Below are 15,682 nucleotides of genomic sequence, written 5' to 3'. Positions count from 1 at the left end.
AAAAAGTATAAAATAGAAAGATCATACGTGATCATTGCTATGGTAGAAAATATTTTCTTCAAAAAAAAAGGCAAGCGGATAGGAATGAAATTGGTGTGCAATGCATTTTGTAGATGTAATTTGTTAGGTTAAATAATTGCAAACCTAATAAAGCAAATGAGCGGGAAAAAAATTAGGTTAAGTTGTTGCAGACGTAATAAAATTAATAAATAAGGAATTATGCTAATTATATATGTGTAAGCATGCTCATAGACACGTGTAAATTTTATCTACACGTCATTATATCATTTTATTATTAATTAAACCAAAATATTTCTGCTTTTCCTACAAATATTATAGGAGATATTGTTAAAATAATAATAACTAGCAGATCAATTTATAGTTAAGGCCGGCTAATTTTTCTCTAAAAAAACTAAAACAAAACATCCATGCATTAGTACCTACTCCTTTTGTGTTGTCCCTATATATAAGCATTTATTTGATTAAAAAATTATCTTTAAATATAACTTCACTTTCAAATTATTGAATACACACCTTTCTTGCCGGTCTCTGGGGGACGTGGAGACACCGTAATCAAATGTGTTTGAGTCATGAAACTTGGTCCCTCACTCGGATCAACCTTCAAATTCAAAACACGGTTGATTTAATCAAGGCAACTTTCCATACCACGCCTGTCCTTCATCTTGACCGTATGGTTCGTTGGAACAACAATAATTTCAATTGCGTTGCACTCAATGTGGATGGCAGCTGTTTGGGATCGCCAACTCGAGCTGGTTATGGTGGTATTATTCGGAATTCTGTCGGTTTCTATATCTCAGGTTTCTCTGGCTTTCTTTCAACAACGACAGACATCTTGATGGCGGAGATGACTGCAATTCATCGAGGTCTGTTGCTAGCAGCCGAAACAGACATTGAGGAAATGGTGTGTTATTCTGACTCTATGCTCTCCATCAAGCTCCTCTCTGAGCATGCTCTCACTTATCATGCATACGATGTTTTAGTTCAAGACATTAAAGACATGCTTCACACCAGAAACTTATCCATTCATCAGTGTCTCAGAGAAGGGAATCAATGTGCAGATTTCTTGGCTAAGCTTGGAGCCACCTCTAATGAAGAATTTGTCACTCATGTTACTCCCCCAAGTGACCTCCTGCCCTTGATCAGGACCGACGCAATGGGAACTTATTTCCCTAGAGCTTAGGCTTTTCTCTTTTCTGTTTTTGTTTCTTTTTCTTTCCTTTAACTTTGTAACCAAAAAAAAAATTATTGAATACATTTATTGGTTTTTTTCTTTTTGACTAAATTTATTGATTTTTTTTCTTAACAAACAATTAATTAATATCAATTTTTTGTCAAAAAAACTAAATGCTCTTTTTTCTCTTAACAAACAACTAATTAATATCAATTTATCAAAAAAATCTAATATCACTAAATGCTTTGAAATATGAAAAGAAAAAATTTACTTTACTTATATACTAAAGGTAATTACATTCATACATAAAGACATGTTAACTACACCATCAACTTTGCTCAAAAAAAAAAAAAACTACACCATCAACTTTTCTTAATAAGTGTGAAAAAAAACAATAGAAGTTTGTATTAAAGGACATAGAAAGTGTGTGCATGTCTGAGTTAATGAAAGTTGGCTCAATCAATAAAGAGTTGACTCATATGTAAGGTTGCAAATTCAACTTTCGCTAATATGAAGATCTCTTTAGTGGCGATATGTAACAACTAACAACCTCAATAAGCACTCTTTGAGTATTGAGGTTTGTCTTGATTTTGATGAGTTTAAATCCATCTCACCAAAAAAAATTATTCACCATAATAAAAAAAATTGTACCGATCTGCTGATTTTAGTTTTTTTTTTTTTGGTTACAGCTGATTTTAGTTTAAGATGGGTCTGCTGATATTTGTTTTATAGTTAGGTCGATATTGTATTAAAATAGAAAATATAAAATATAGTTATAAAAACTGGCCATTAAATATTATTAAGATCCCCTGAAAAATATATTATTAAGATATAAATGTAAAAAATGTACATTTTTAATCAATAAACATTCTTATAAAAGATATCATGTGTTGTGCTTTTAGAATGAATTACTATAATTATTCTCAATTTTATTTAGAAGATAAAAAAATAATGAATTTAATTTATTGATCTATAACAAACATTTACCCTGCTTTCTAAAAAAAAAACATCTATCATGTGTATGATTTTATAATAAATTATAATTATCAGTTACAAACATTGATATTTTTTAACTCATACTCCCTCCGGTCATGTTTATAAGCAAAAAACACATTTTTAGGTTCATTGAATAATTAATGTATCCGGTCACATTTATATGTTAGATACATTAGTTATTCAATGTACCTAAAAAGTTGTTTTTTGCTTATAAATGTGACCAGAGGGAGTATGTGATTTTTATAATAAATTATAATTATAATATGTATGATGTTGTAATTTTTTTTTATGCATAAGTGATAAACATTAGTTAGGTATTTTCATTTAAGAGTAAAAGAAAATAGAGTAAAAGCCTGTGAAAAATAAATGAAAAAAAGAGTCAAAATGAAGTTAGAGAAAAAAAAAAGAGAACACGAGAGAGAATAAAATTTTTTGAAATAAAAATAGGAAGTTAGCTATAATTTAGTTATTTTGACAAAACTATCTCTATTTTTGCTTATATTTTGGTTAATTAAATTGAATTAGATGAGGTTGATAATTTACATTAGTTAGATATTTTCATTTAGGGATTTGTTTCATCCCTGTAAAAGATGAGAAAGGTTAAAAGGGAAAGGAAAAAAATACTCACGTGTTACTCTACTAAATTCTTAGTATGTTTGTCATATGGAGAATTCTAAAGCATTTGATTGATTACATTTAATGGTTAGGATTTGGTGTAAGAAATACAAGATGTAGTTCTTTTATTAGACATAGTCAAATTTATGTCTTATTCTTGGTTAAAGGCTAAGTTTCTCACTTCTGCTTTCAGTTACATTGACTGGTGGCGGCACCCTTTAGTATGTATGGGTGTTGGGAATTAGTTCTCTTTTTGTGTTTTTTGTTGTGCTATAAGGCAACAGACATTTAACATTGTATTCCTTTTGGGTGGTTCTCTTTTGCACACCTTGTGCGAGATGAATCACTCTTGTTCAATTTAATTCCATTTTGGCTTCTCAAAAAAAATTTAACCCCTTATTAATAGCAAAGGTTTCGATGGAATTTATAACATTTATAGTTTAAGTATTCTTTTCGTATGTGAGCACTATCCTTCCTCCTTCGTCACCAACAAACAAAAAAAAAATTCCCCTTTATCACATAAAATTAGTTATGTATCAATAAGAGTGAAGTTTGGGAAAGAGGGCGAGATGAATTTATGGAAGATGATTATTGTCAAGATTCAAAGAATCAAAATAATTTTGATGAGGCAACCAAGATTATTCTACTCTCACAAATATACTAACTACCCTTGTGATGGGGAGGACATTTTAAGCGGCATATAATTTTTTTTTTTTTGGTAGAAAGCGGCATATAATTTTATGTTGGCTTGTTTAAAAAATAAATAAAGTACGACAATATAATCCAGTCTAGTCAATTTATTCAAATAAAAGGAAAAACACAAGGAATAAGGTCCAAACACATAGTGTAGAATAATAAGCATGCTAATCAACAAGAGAATAATCCACCTCATATCGTATATGTCTAAAACACCAATCCAAATAAGGTTGTTCTGAAGCGGAATGTAGAGGCGGATGTTCAGTAAGTACAAAAGGAAGAACTAATTCTGGCATTTTATTGCCATCCCCTTTATACAGTGTGTATTTGTCATTGGCAAGATCGATGACATACACAGAATTGTTTTCAAAACCCCACATACGTGGGTTTCTCGGTGCATAGTACTTTTTTCTTGGAGCATAAAATAATGCAATGTCACCCAAAGTTTCCAACTTTACATAATCCATGGTTGAGAAGTCTATCTTGTACACTTTAAATGTTACCTTGGACATAATATTAAGCACCAAGAGATGTCCATCACAACTAACCAACCTTATGTGTAAGTAAGGAGTAGAAATCGGACTAGGAGTACTCTTCAATTCTAAATTTGTTATATTTGCAGAGTTCAAGTTGAGTATCCCTATCTTGACCTTGACAGTGACAACATATATGGTATTGTGCAAAACAGCAAAGTCAACAATCTTTTGTGGTGTCAAATAAGTAACCCAACCAAGGTTTTGAGATTGGTAGACATGCAAATTATCAGACTTTCTACATAAAACCACCAAGACAAATTCCTCTGAGCCTCTAGAAAAAACAAGTAAGACTCGGCAAGCAAAACAAGAGAAATCAACATTAAAGGTTAAATTTTTTATTACCATATTTCTTCTTGTAAATGGATTAATATTTTTTATTACCATATTTCTTCTTGTAAATGGATTAATTAGTATAAATGAATTATCTAACCCAGTCATGACAAAATATCCGCTAGAAGATCCTTGATACGCAAATAGGTAGAAGTTATTGATCATTTTTGACTGATAAACTTTAGGGTGATGCAAGCTGATGAAGAAAAAAGATTTCTTAAAATATAAAGACCTTCAGACAAGTAACGGTTCTTGGGATATCATAAAATTCCTCCAATAAATTTTATGAAATTCCCGCCAATTCTTGCACACAATACCAAATTGAAAGAGGTCATCAAAATCTAGCATTCTTGAAATGGTATCAAGCAAATCCCAAGGAAGTTGACAATTATGTGCAACCTTCTTCACTTTTTTCCCTTTACATCACAACAAATGACAAAGTTAGGCGGTTTACAAGCATATGTTTTCTTTCTCTCTCTATATTTCTGAAACATGATTCTTTTTATTTATTTTTGTCTCATAATATCGCATAAAATTAAGGGACAAAGAAAGACTTATGTCTCCATTTTTTCGAACAAAAATCGAGACCAACATATAAATTTAATAAAATTACGTTCTTTGCTTAAATTTCACTTTTGGTCCCCCTATTTTTAGAAAAATGAAGTTTTGCTCCCCCTATTTTAAAAGACAGCATTTTGGTCCCTGAATTTTAAACTCATGAGTTTTGGTCCCCTACCCTATTTTAAAGTCAATTTCGCTAATGTGTCCTTGTCCACTTATGATGTGAAGGTGGACAAATTTTTATAAATGTCATTAACAGTTTGTTTAATTTAATAAGAAACATTTAAAACTAAAAAATAATTTATTTTCATCATCCTCATCAATTGTGTTCTTCACCATCTTCATTTATAAACCCAAAAAATTTCTTCAAAAAATTATATCTAATACTTTAAAATGACTTTAATTAAAACCAATAAACTCAAACAAATCAAAATCATTTTCAAATTAAAAATCAAATTCACCAAATTATCAATATACCTCAAATTTACCGAGAAAAATCAAAAATTCCCTTCCTTCCTAAAACATGTTTACCCAAAATCATGTTTTCCTTACCTCATTGTTCGAGCAGCAAACCATAAACAACACTTTCACCCTAAACAATCAAGCCCCTTTCACATTCTCATTCCTCGAATTTCAATTTTATCGGCAAAATTTGAAGCTCTCCCTCATTTTCCACTCCAACTCAATCCTTCTCTTTCATTCTTATCTTATTTACGGTAAAAAAAAAAAAGGTCAGGGTTTAGTACAAAGTGATCAAAATGATGAACACAATTGATCAAGATGATGAAAGATTAAAGGAATTATTAATGTTTATATTGAATTAAATAAATTAGTAATAACATATATACAAATTATTACACCAAAACTTAATTTTTTTTAAAATAATTATGCAAAAATGAATTTAAAATATTTTTTTATGTGAGTAGTTTACTTTCCCATTTTGTGATCATACCACTTTATAGCATTTGCAAACAATATAAGTAGACCAAAAAGCTAAGCCAAACTAAGTAAAACAAGTTTGTGCCTGTCAAAACCTAAAAAAAAGAGCCACAAATAATCTCTATTACACCATGCAACTCGTAACCAAACATTAAACCATATTGAAAAAACGAACCAAAAACTTCATGCTCTATCACAGCCAGAACCAAGCCCCTCCCACCTCAAAATCACAGCAATTTCCTAACCGAAAGCTTAATTTATTAATAGACATTGCATTTTATTGACCCCTACTCCTAAACAAAAAGTAAAAGGAATAAAAGAAACATAAAAATAGGCCAGTGGATTTGAGTGAGCATATGATTCTGTTAGATCGAAGTTCTTGGAATTGATGGGAAGAATGAATCTCAATTCGAGATGGATAAGTTGGATGAAGTTTTGAATTTTTGGAAGCTCAGGGACTGTACTAGTTAATGGCAGCCAGACAAAAAGGACTTCAACAAGCAGATCCCCTTGCTCCATTTTCGTTTTTACTAGTGATGGAGGGACTAGAAGGATTGGTTAACAAAGCTAAAGAAATAGGCCTGCTGACAGGTTTCAAGGTCAATCAAAATATATCTCCTATACTCCCTATTCAATAAAATTTTGCTTATTAAAAAGGAGAATGTTAATGAGTGTCCTTGAGGCAATGGTTAAGGTGTAAAATTAATAAGTTTGCATCAAAAAGTGGTGTGGTTATTACCAAGACAAAAGTAAAAGTTTATATTTCAAGACAAAATTTCTATTAGTGGATTCTTTAACTAATGCCCTTAGGGCACTGGTTAGCATGACCCTAAAAATGGAAAATGCTAATTTGCAACCAAGAAACACAAGAATAAATCCCACCCATTGATTTAAATCCCACTACCCCATGTATTCCGCCAAATACCTAGTTTATCACAGGCTATTTGCTTAAGATTCTTCCATATGTGTATATTCTTGCAATTCTTGCACATATCCAATTCGTAACATATAGCAAAGCCCATAAAAAAAAGGCCATGTAATGAGGAAAAAAAACATTTCTATGTGATTTCCCCTGTAGAAATATGTTTTTCATCCCCGTGTTCTTTTTCATCATCATGTTAACAATGCACTTCTCAGACAACAATTACAATAAAAAAAAAAAAACTTTGTTGCAGAGGTAAATATAGTTTACCTATTCATGACAAAATAATAATTTGTATGAATCCTAGGGTGGCTAGACAGTTAACACCAACATAGGTCAGATGATGGCAAGGGTTTAGGATAGACATCAACCCTAACTCAAGTACATCACCTTAAATGTTGGGAAATGTTAAACTTTTATGAATCTAACTGAATTCCTTTAATGATTTTGTTTTTTGTAACATGTATAACAGGGAAGGATTCCTTAGAACATCCACAATAGTAGTTCCCTAACAAGGACTTCTTAAATGGACCCCACGTGACACATCACTTATTTATAATTTTTTAATAAAAGTACCTATTAAGGACTCAATGACTCCAATGGCAATACACTAATAAGGACTCCAATGAAAAGTACTTAAATATGTCCCACTATTTTTACATATTAAACAAAAATAATTTATCTATTACTCATTTTTACAAGTAGGACCAAGTAGTACACATTTTATTACTTCTTTATGCAAGTGGGACCAAGTAGTACATATTTTATTACTTCTTTATGCAAGTGGGACCAAGTAGTACACATTTTATTACTTTTTTAAACGTGGGACCCGTTAGTTACCCAGGAGAGAGAGGGTCCTTATATAGTTGCCCGTTCCTTAACGGGGACTCAATTTTTCTTCCTCCAATGGAGGGTCCTTAACGGGGAGTGGTCCTTGTTAAGTAAGGACCCCCCATTGGAGATGCTCTTAGTTAAATAGCAACCATCAATTTGTTACATCAAATATTTGTATCAATTCATGAATGTATATAATAATAAAAAAAAAAAACTACTAACCAGTTGATGACATGCTGTCATTACGTAATTTTTAAGACTTATTGTGACATTTTGATAGAGTTCTCATGCAATTTATACTGTTCTGGAGTGCAAAAAGCTGAAATATTGAAGTCTGTTTGAAGCAAATCGCTCCACGCCAATTTCAAGCCGTGCTGCGATTTTGGAAGCAAAAATTCATCTTCCCTGTTTTAATGAAATCGCGGCACGCCAATATATAGGCGCGCGGCGCTATTTTGACGGGTCAGGCCCATGACTTCTATAAATACTGCACTCAATCTGAAGAACAAGGGTTACGATTTTGGAGAGCAAAGTGCGATTTTGAGACATCAGAGACGGCTAGAAGGGCGATTTCTTCAACCTTTTACCAATTCATGTATGTTTTAATTATTTCATTGATTATGCTATTTGTAAACTCGATTATGAGTAGCTAAATCTCTTAGAGATTAGATCCGAGATGAATCTTTGTAACCCTAATTGACACATGTTGTTGTGAAACTCTATTTCGTTTATGAATTCAATTCTAGTTTATTCAATTCAATTGTTCTTAATGCTTTTTATATCTTGATCACATATAACTTGATTTTGTGAGAATGAATGACCACTGACCATGGCTTTCAACTTAGACCTAATTGAATTGTTCTAATAAACAGGGTTAGTCTAGGAATAGATAATCGTTTGTTAGTGATAATAGGTTAACGTTCGGTAAAACCTTCAAGAATTATTAGACCACCTAAGGAATTAGGGGCTGTAGTTTAAGAAGAGGGTCCTAACTCAAGGGATTGATTAGGGCTATTTTGTTAATCATCGTAAATTAGAAGAGGATTCATAACAAATAGGTGCAGTAGACCAATTAGGGGAACTTAGAGGATTCGACGGATCTGATCTCATCTCTCTCCATATTTTCTTAACAAATCTTTATTTTCTGTTTCTTGATTTAATTAAAATCAAACCAAATCTACTGCCTAGTGGCAAAACAAAATAAATTTTATACATCCTATTTTTATAACGCAATTGAATTATTGAAGTTAAAAACAGTCCTCGTGGGATCGATATTTTTACTACTTCGATAGTAATTGGTACACTTGCCAATCCTCTATCACCAGTCTCATGACCTCGTTGTTGATCATCATGATCTACTGGAACTGGAAGTCTGATTGCATGATGCTTCATGTAGGTGTTGAATCCTAAAATTAAATGATTATGCCCTAGAAGTACCTTATTTATCCTTTGTTTAAATTCTTGAACTGAAAGTCTGGTAATTGGATGATCATTCATCCATGTTTTGAAATCATGTATCTCTTTTATAAACTCATCATACTCTTTCCTCTTACCATGAAATAAAGCTTTTACTTCCTGGAGAAACCCTATTCCAGATTTTGCAACTGGAAATGTTATTTCATGTTCATTTGCCATGGAGGCTGATTTACTCAATTAACCCTATTTAACAATAATATTTAACAATAATTCTATTTTAAGTGGTGACGTGATTTCGTTCCTTAGTTTGTACGTTCCTATTTTCTCTCCTTCTAATTTACTTGCTTAATCCTTCGTGGAAGTCTGTTTTCTAATTACAATAAAACTGATAAAGGGATTTTGCAAACCAAAGCACAAGATTGTTAAACAAAACATACTTTTTATTTTAATAATCAAAGAAGCAAGCATACTAATACATGGTGATGGATGTTTCAGCTGCTTTTTCAGTGCTTCATGTATTTGCAGAAGTAACATGTCTTTCTAGGTTGTTCGAATTGGTGTGCAATAGTCTACTGGTGCAAAGGTTTTTAATTTTGCTGGTGTTAAATGTGTATTAATCTTGTTTCTCTTGTAATTGAATTGATGCAACCATTAATCGGATCAAAAGTTAATGAGTTTAACTTTATAAATTGCTTTAACAACTTCAGATCCAAAACATTTCTTGTTTGCGCTTAATGATTTACCGACTCATCCTGGGAGTCTCATTTCATAATGATCCAAGCATAAAAAACCTTCGTTTCTACTTTTAGTTTAAGATGGTTTTGAATATGTTTTATCTGAATTCTTATGCGATTTTTAATTTCAATATGTATAGGGGCATTTTTTTTATTTAGCTAATTATAGGCAGAGCAGCACATATATATAGTTAAGGACAAAGTAAGGGAATGAGATCAAATGGTTAATGAACTTTAACTAAATACGAATCATTCGTAAAAATTTAAATAGAAATCTTGATTAAAACAATCATTCACCATACTTTTATCAATTTTTGGATTATCAATGACCCTTTCTTATAAAAACCAGGTTAAAACCAATGTATTTTTCTTCTTCAAAAACACCAGTGTATTTTTATTTAGATCCTTTAGGTGAACATAGTGATAAAAAAAACAAATTTCACTCCGTGGAAAACGTGACCGAATTGCAATGTAAAAAAATGGAAGCAAAAAATGCATGTTGGGTCCTCTTATGTTAATTACTCCTTGTAGCTACCTCCCTACAGTACAACTCCACGATCATGGATGACTGACCCATCAATTTCCAATTTTTATTCGGTATATTGTCACTTGTCACCAACCAATAAACACTGCCAATCATCCGTTAATAATATCATAATCAAACAATATCAACACCCTTTTCTTGTGCTAACCAACAAACAAACATAAGGGGTAATAATAGGCAATTAGGCATTCAAATATGTTTGAATAAACAACTAAATTAAATATTCATAGTATAAAGGTTTCATCGTAAAAGTGTCTAAACTATTTTTAAAGAAAGACAATATCTACATCACAAATCGGTTTTACGGTTTGTATAAGGTCCAACCACAAATTTTAAAATAAAAGCTCAAAATTGTTCCAACCTCAAAGGAACAAGTGTAATTTATGTCACTATAAGTGTTCAAATAAGTAAATATAAACCATCTCAGTCCACAAAGTTTGAAGTTTGTCTCATGTTTATGTCGGATGGATAAGTTTGAATTCATCTTTTAGGCGCTGTCTAGGGTGGGAGACCTTGATAGGTCTCCTACCGTGAGCAAGTTAAAACAAATTTTCTTAGCCGTTGGATTATGAATGTCTATAGATCTTATTGTATGCTGTCATCACTTAATACTCTCTTTTATTTCATCGTCACTTTCTCTCTCCTAAACTCCGATCTACATCAACCAACATACTGGATAGTGCAACAACAAGGAACACGGTTGAATGAAAGAAAAAAAAATTGGTGTTTACATGAGTGATAAATCTGCCCCGAATTGTATTGATATTGCGAAGAAAAAAAACAAAAGGCATGATAATGAGATTTCAGGAGGGTGAGCGAACAGGGATAGCATGTACTATGTCTCTTTCACTCTAACTTTAAATCAGACTCTATCTCCATGCGCCGGCAAGCCACCTGCGACCTCCGTCGCCACTATAGCCGTTTTATGGAACAATTCCTATTCACCAAAAAAACATGAACAATACCAAGAACCAACATTCCAAAGCAAATTAATAGCAAAATTCATCTGATTTAGTCCCATTTTGCGGATATTTAATGTTTTCAGACTTGATTTTAGAAACCCACTTTTATTGTAGAATCTGTAGTTTAAAAAATGGTCATTAGATTCTGTTTGCTTGGTTTTATTCATCTCATTATCCCTTTCGCTTGAGGTTTTAAAATACATATATAAAGTTGCAATGTGAAGTGAACAAAAGGAACATGCAAGAACAAACTTTTTTTTATTATTATTATGGATTTGTGGCTTTTATGTTAGCTAATTTTTTCCTGTCCCATGGTGATGGAAAAACCTTCCGTCGGTGTGGATAGAGATGAAGGAGGAGGTACAGTAACATAGAGAATAAAGAAGGATCTTAAACTATTGAGATGTGTTCAGGTGTGTCAAGTGCATCATAGATACTCATAGGTCATCAACATCCATCCGTTAAAGCTATTCTCTCATGGTGGGAGACCTATCAAGCTCTCCCACCCTAGACTGAGCCCATCTTTTAATACCAGAATCGTACGTTACTACATCAACCTAGAAGTCAGAAGTGCACGTGCTGAACATACAATAGCCAATGTTACAAGGAACTGCCCTAAATCATTCAAACATTCGAATAATTGCGTCAACAAATAAAACATGCATATGCCATGCAAAAGTGGTAGTTTGCTAGAACACGTAAGTTCTTGGATAGCCAGTAGACCACAAATGACAAAACACTGTAGAGGATATAAGAATTCCCACCATTTGAAAACTCTAAACCCGGTAATGTGCTTACTTTTGTGGCTAATGAGTGCATCCGAAACATTTTTTAAGCATTTTACATTAATCAATTATTTTTAAAAAAGTCAATTGTTTTAATTTCTTATACATTTAATATACACATTTTCATAAATATTTGTGACATTCTTTCAAAAATAAAAAATAAATATTTGTGACATATGATTTTATTTGATATATGTTCACAAAAATTTACATCGGCCCTCTCAAAAAGAAAAAATTTACATCGGTGTATTCACTGTGACAGTCACTTAAATAAAGTCCAACGTAAAAAAGATTGAAGAAAAAAAAACATCAGTCCCATAAAACTCTCTAACATATGGAACGAAAGAGTTTCTTTTTTAGAGGTACGTATGGGAAGAGTTTTTTATTTTATTTTTATGATGGCCGGGGTTTGAACCCCGAACCTTGCATATATTATGCATCGTTCCCACCAACTGAACTAAGTTCACGAACTACGTGTATGGAAAGATCGTTCCTACCAACTGAACTAAGCCTACGAACTACGTATAGGAAGAGTTAAATGAGCATAATAAATTAATGCTCTAGCAGGATACCCGTGCATACGGGCGAGTGAGAGTGTTTCGCTCTTTATTTGGAAGCAAGTCGCAATTGCATATAAATTATAAAAAAAAAAAATTCTATATTGATATATGAATAAAAATATAGACATATGTACAAATTGTACAAAAATTTATTTTCGTATTAACTATGAGTAAAAATATAGACATGCGTATAAATTAAAAATAAAAATCGGTCTCCATATTAATATACAAGTTAAAATATAAACACATGTATAAATTAAAAAAAAAAAGTTCTCTTATATAAGTAAAAATATAGACACGTATATAAATAAAAAAAAATATGTTTTCGTATTAATATATGAGTAAGAATATAAACAGACTTATAAACATAATAAAAATTAGATGTCTGTATTAATATACGAGTAAAAATATAAAGTGAATCGAACAAAACAAAATTATAAAAAAATAAATCGGACCTGAACTAGTGTGGCAAGTGCCACACCATGCCTTGTTCAGGTCCGTCCCTGTACGTATGGGAAGAGTTTTTTATTTTATTTTTATGATGGCCGGGGTTTGAACCTCGAACCTTGCATATATTATGCATCGTTCCCACCAACTGAACTAAGTTCACGAACTACGTGTATGAGAAGATCGTTCCTACCAACTGAACTAAGCCTACGAACTACGTATAGGAAGAGTTAAATGAGCATAATAAATTAATATTTGATTTTAAAATCAATTCCCAAGTTTTCCGTTGAAAAAACAATTCCAAAGTTTTAAAACTTAAATGAATTAACGTTTTTAAACTTTCAAGTTTCAATGGTTGGCAATTATGTGTTTCAACATACTCCCTCCGTCCCTATATCTAAGCACCCATTTGATTTTATTTTTGTCCATAAATGTAAACCCCTTTTCAAATTACTAGATGCATTTATTATTTTTTTTCCTAAACATATCTCTAATTAATACTATTATCTTGTCTTGAAATATGAAAGTCAAATTTAATACACATACAAATAAAGGACAATTTCGTAATATTAACACACAAAACAGACACATTAATTACACTGACAACTTTTCTTAAGAAATGTGAAAAAGGCAATGGGTGGCTACATTAAGGGACGGAGGGAGTATAAGTTACTATCCCTAAAAAAACATATAAGTTACTGGAATTTAATTATTTTTTGTGTAATTTTTTTTAGCGTATATCTAATCAAATCACATCATGCATGCCTTTTTTTAAGATTTTTTTATGAATTTATAAAGGTGGTACTACAATGTAATTTAATTGAATATATATGCAAAAAAGTTTTACACCATGAGAGAAAAAAAAATCTCTTATCATAAATTCATATAGAAGTTACAGTAGAAACTCTTTAATTTAATACTCGGTAAATTAATAAACTCTCTAAAATAATAAATTTGTCCGGTCCCGACTTGGGCCAATGTAAAAAATTGAAAAACTCGATAAAATAATAAGATAATAATTTTTCGGGAGATCCCTTTATAATTTTCGGTCCCAAGAAAATCATAAATTAATAATTCATAGAAACTGAAAAAAAAAATATATTAAGAATACATTGAACACATTTGTTCCTCTTGTTTACATTTACTGTACTTCAAAAGTCATTATTGATTTCCAATGCAAATGAACACAGTAGTTACTAATTTACGTTGAGTCCCAAGGTTCGCTGCAACGTAATTCTAAGAGGCATAAACTAATTTGCCTTTTTGTTTGGTATGTACAGTATAATTACTTAAAAACTCTTTAAATTAATAATTATTAATTTATCGATAAATTAATAATTCTCTAAATTAATAAATTTCTCCGGTCCTGACATTATTAATTTATAGAGTTTTAACTGTATATGCAAGACAGACGGTTTTTTGGTGCATGTATGTGTGTGTTTGTGTAACTTGTTTACCTATTATTCCGTTGAATGCATGGAATTGGAAAATCAAAGAAAAGAAACCCCTCTAGTGTGAATTTTTAATGGCATTTAATCTATTTAGTGTGTTTGATTAACGTTTTCAAATGTGCTTTCGATTGAATTTAATTTTGCAAATGTACTTTTGGTTAAAATTAAGTTTTCTCTAATGTGATTTAGTTTTAGATACTTTTTCTCCAATGTATGTTTTAAAAATGAACTTTGTTTAGATTATACGAACCAAAGTACTTTGAATGAGTATTTACCAAAAAGATTTTAAATTTTGTAATATATCTGTTCTTGTGTATAAATTTTTTTTGGCATTTAATTCTTTTTTTTTTTACAAGCGGCATTCTTTTAGATAAATATGATAGTGGCAACAAGGAAGAGGATTAATTTCAATTTATTTTCCATGATCCTTGCTAAAAAAAAGTCCACTATGCCTCTCACTTTTTAATGTCATTTAATTTGGTTGTTTCATTGCATTTAGTAAGAACTTGTGGTTACCTTTTGACCATCCAACATAAAATGAAACCTCTATTACTTCTCTCCCTCAAACTCGTACACCACACTCTCTTCCTCTCCCTCATTCAGCATTTTTTGTTTCACTCTCCAATCTTGGAGAAATTAGAGAAAAGAAAGGACAGTTTGCCTTGTTCATCAAAAACCAAGTATGTAATGATCATTTCCTTTCTTCTTAATCATTATTTTTTTTCTCTAAGCATGATCATGATAGTAGTCACCACACTTGTTCAACCATAGAACTATTAGTATGTCTTTAAAACAATAGAACCCATTTTATGATGATTATTTTCAAAAGAGTGAAACTTTAGATGTTTTGAACCATATAAATCACTTTATAATGTTCCAAGTCATAGAAAACATGATTTTAATATTTGAGCAATTAGAAAATGAATTTCTCCATGCTTGATTTATTAGAACAAATTCTCTTATGATGATGAAAATTATAGGTTTGTTATCTTGATTTTTGGGTGGAAACTAGCTATGGGATTAATTTAAAGTTACATTTTTATAACAACAATTGATTTGCTATAATTTTTCTTCTTCTTGAAAAAGCACTCTTCTTCTTGTATAATTTGCAATGTAACTTTAAATCAATCCCATAGCAAATCTTTTTAGGGAAGAGTGCTTT

The 15,682-nt window shown here is 31.2% G+C and overlaps 1 pseudogene; it reads right to left on the bottom strand.

The window, feature by feature from the left end:
• Nucleotides 1-3,666: 3,666 nt before the first annotated feature.
• LOC146940961 (uncharacterized) lies at nucleotides 3,667-9,256 on the bottom strand (annotated as a pseudogene).
• Nucleotides 9,257-15,682: the final 6,426 nt, after the last annotated feature.

This window comes from Medicago sativa, chromosome 3 (assembly GCF_051527215.1).
Source record: "Medicago sativa cultivar Bolivia chromosome 3, Bolivia_mono, whole genome shotgun sequence".
NCBI classification, from domain to species: Eukaryota; Viridiplantae; Streptophyta; class Magnoliopsida; order Fabales; family Fabaceae; genus Medicago; species Medicago sativa.
The sequence above is the reverse complement of the archived record's forward strand: the minus strand, read 5'-3'. Positions and strand labels throughout refer to the sequence as shown.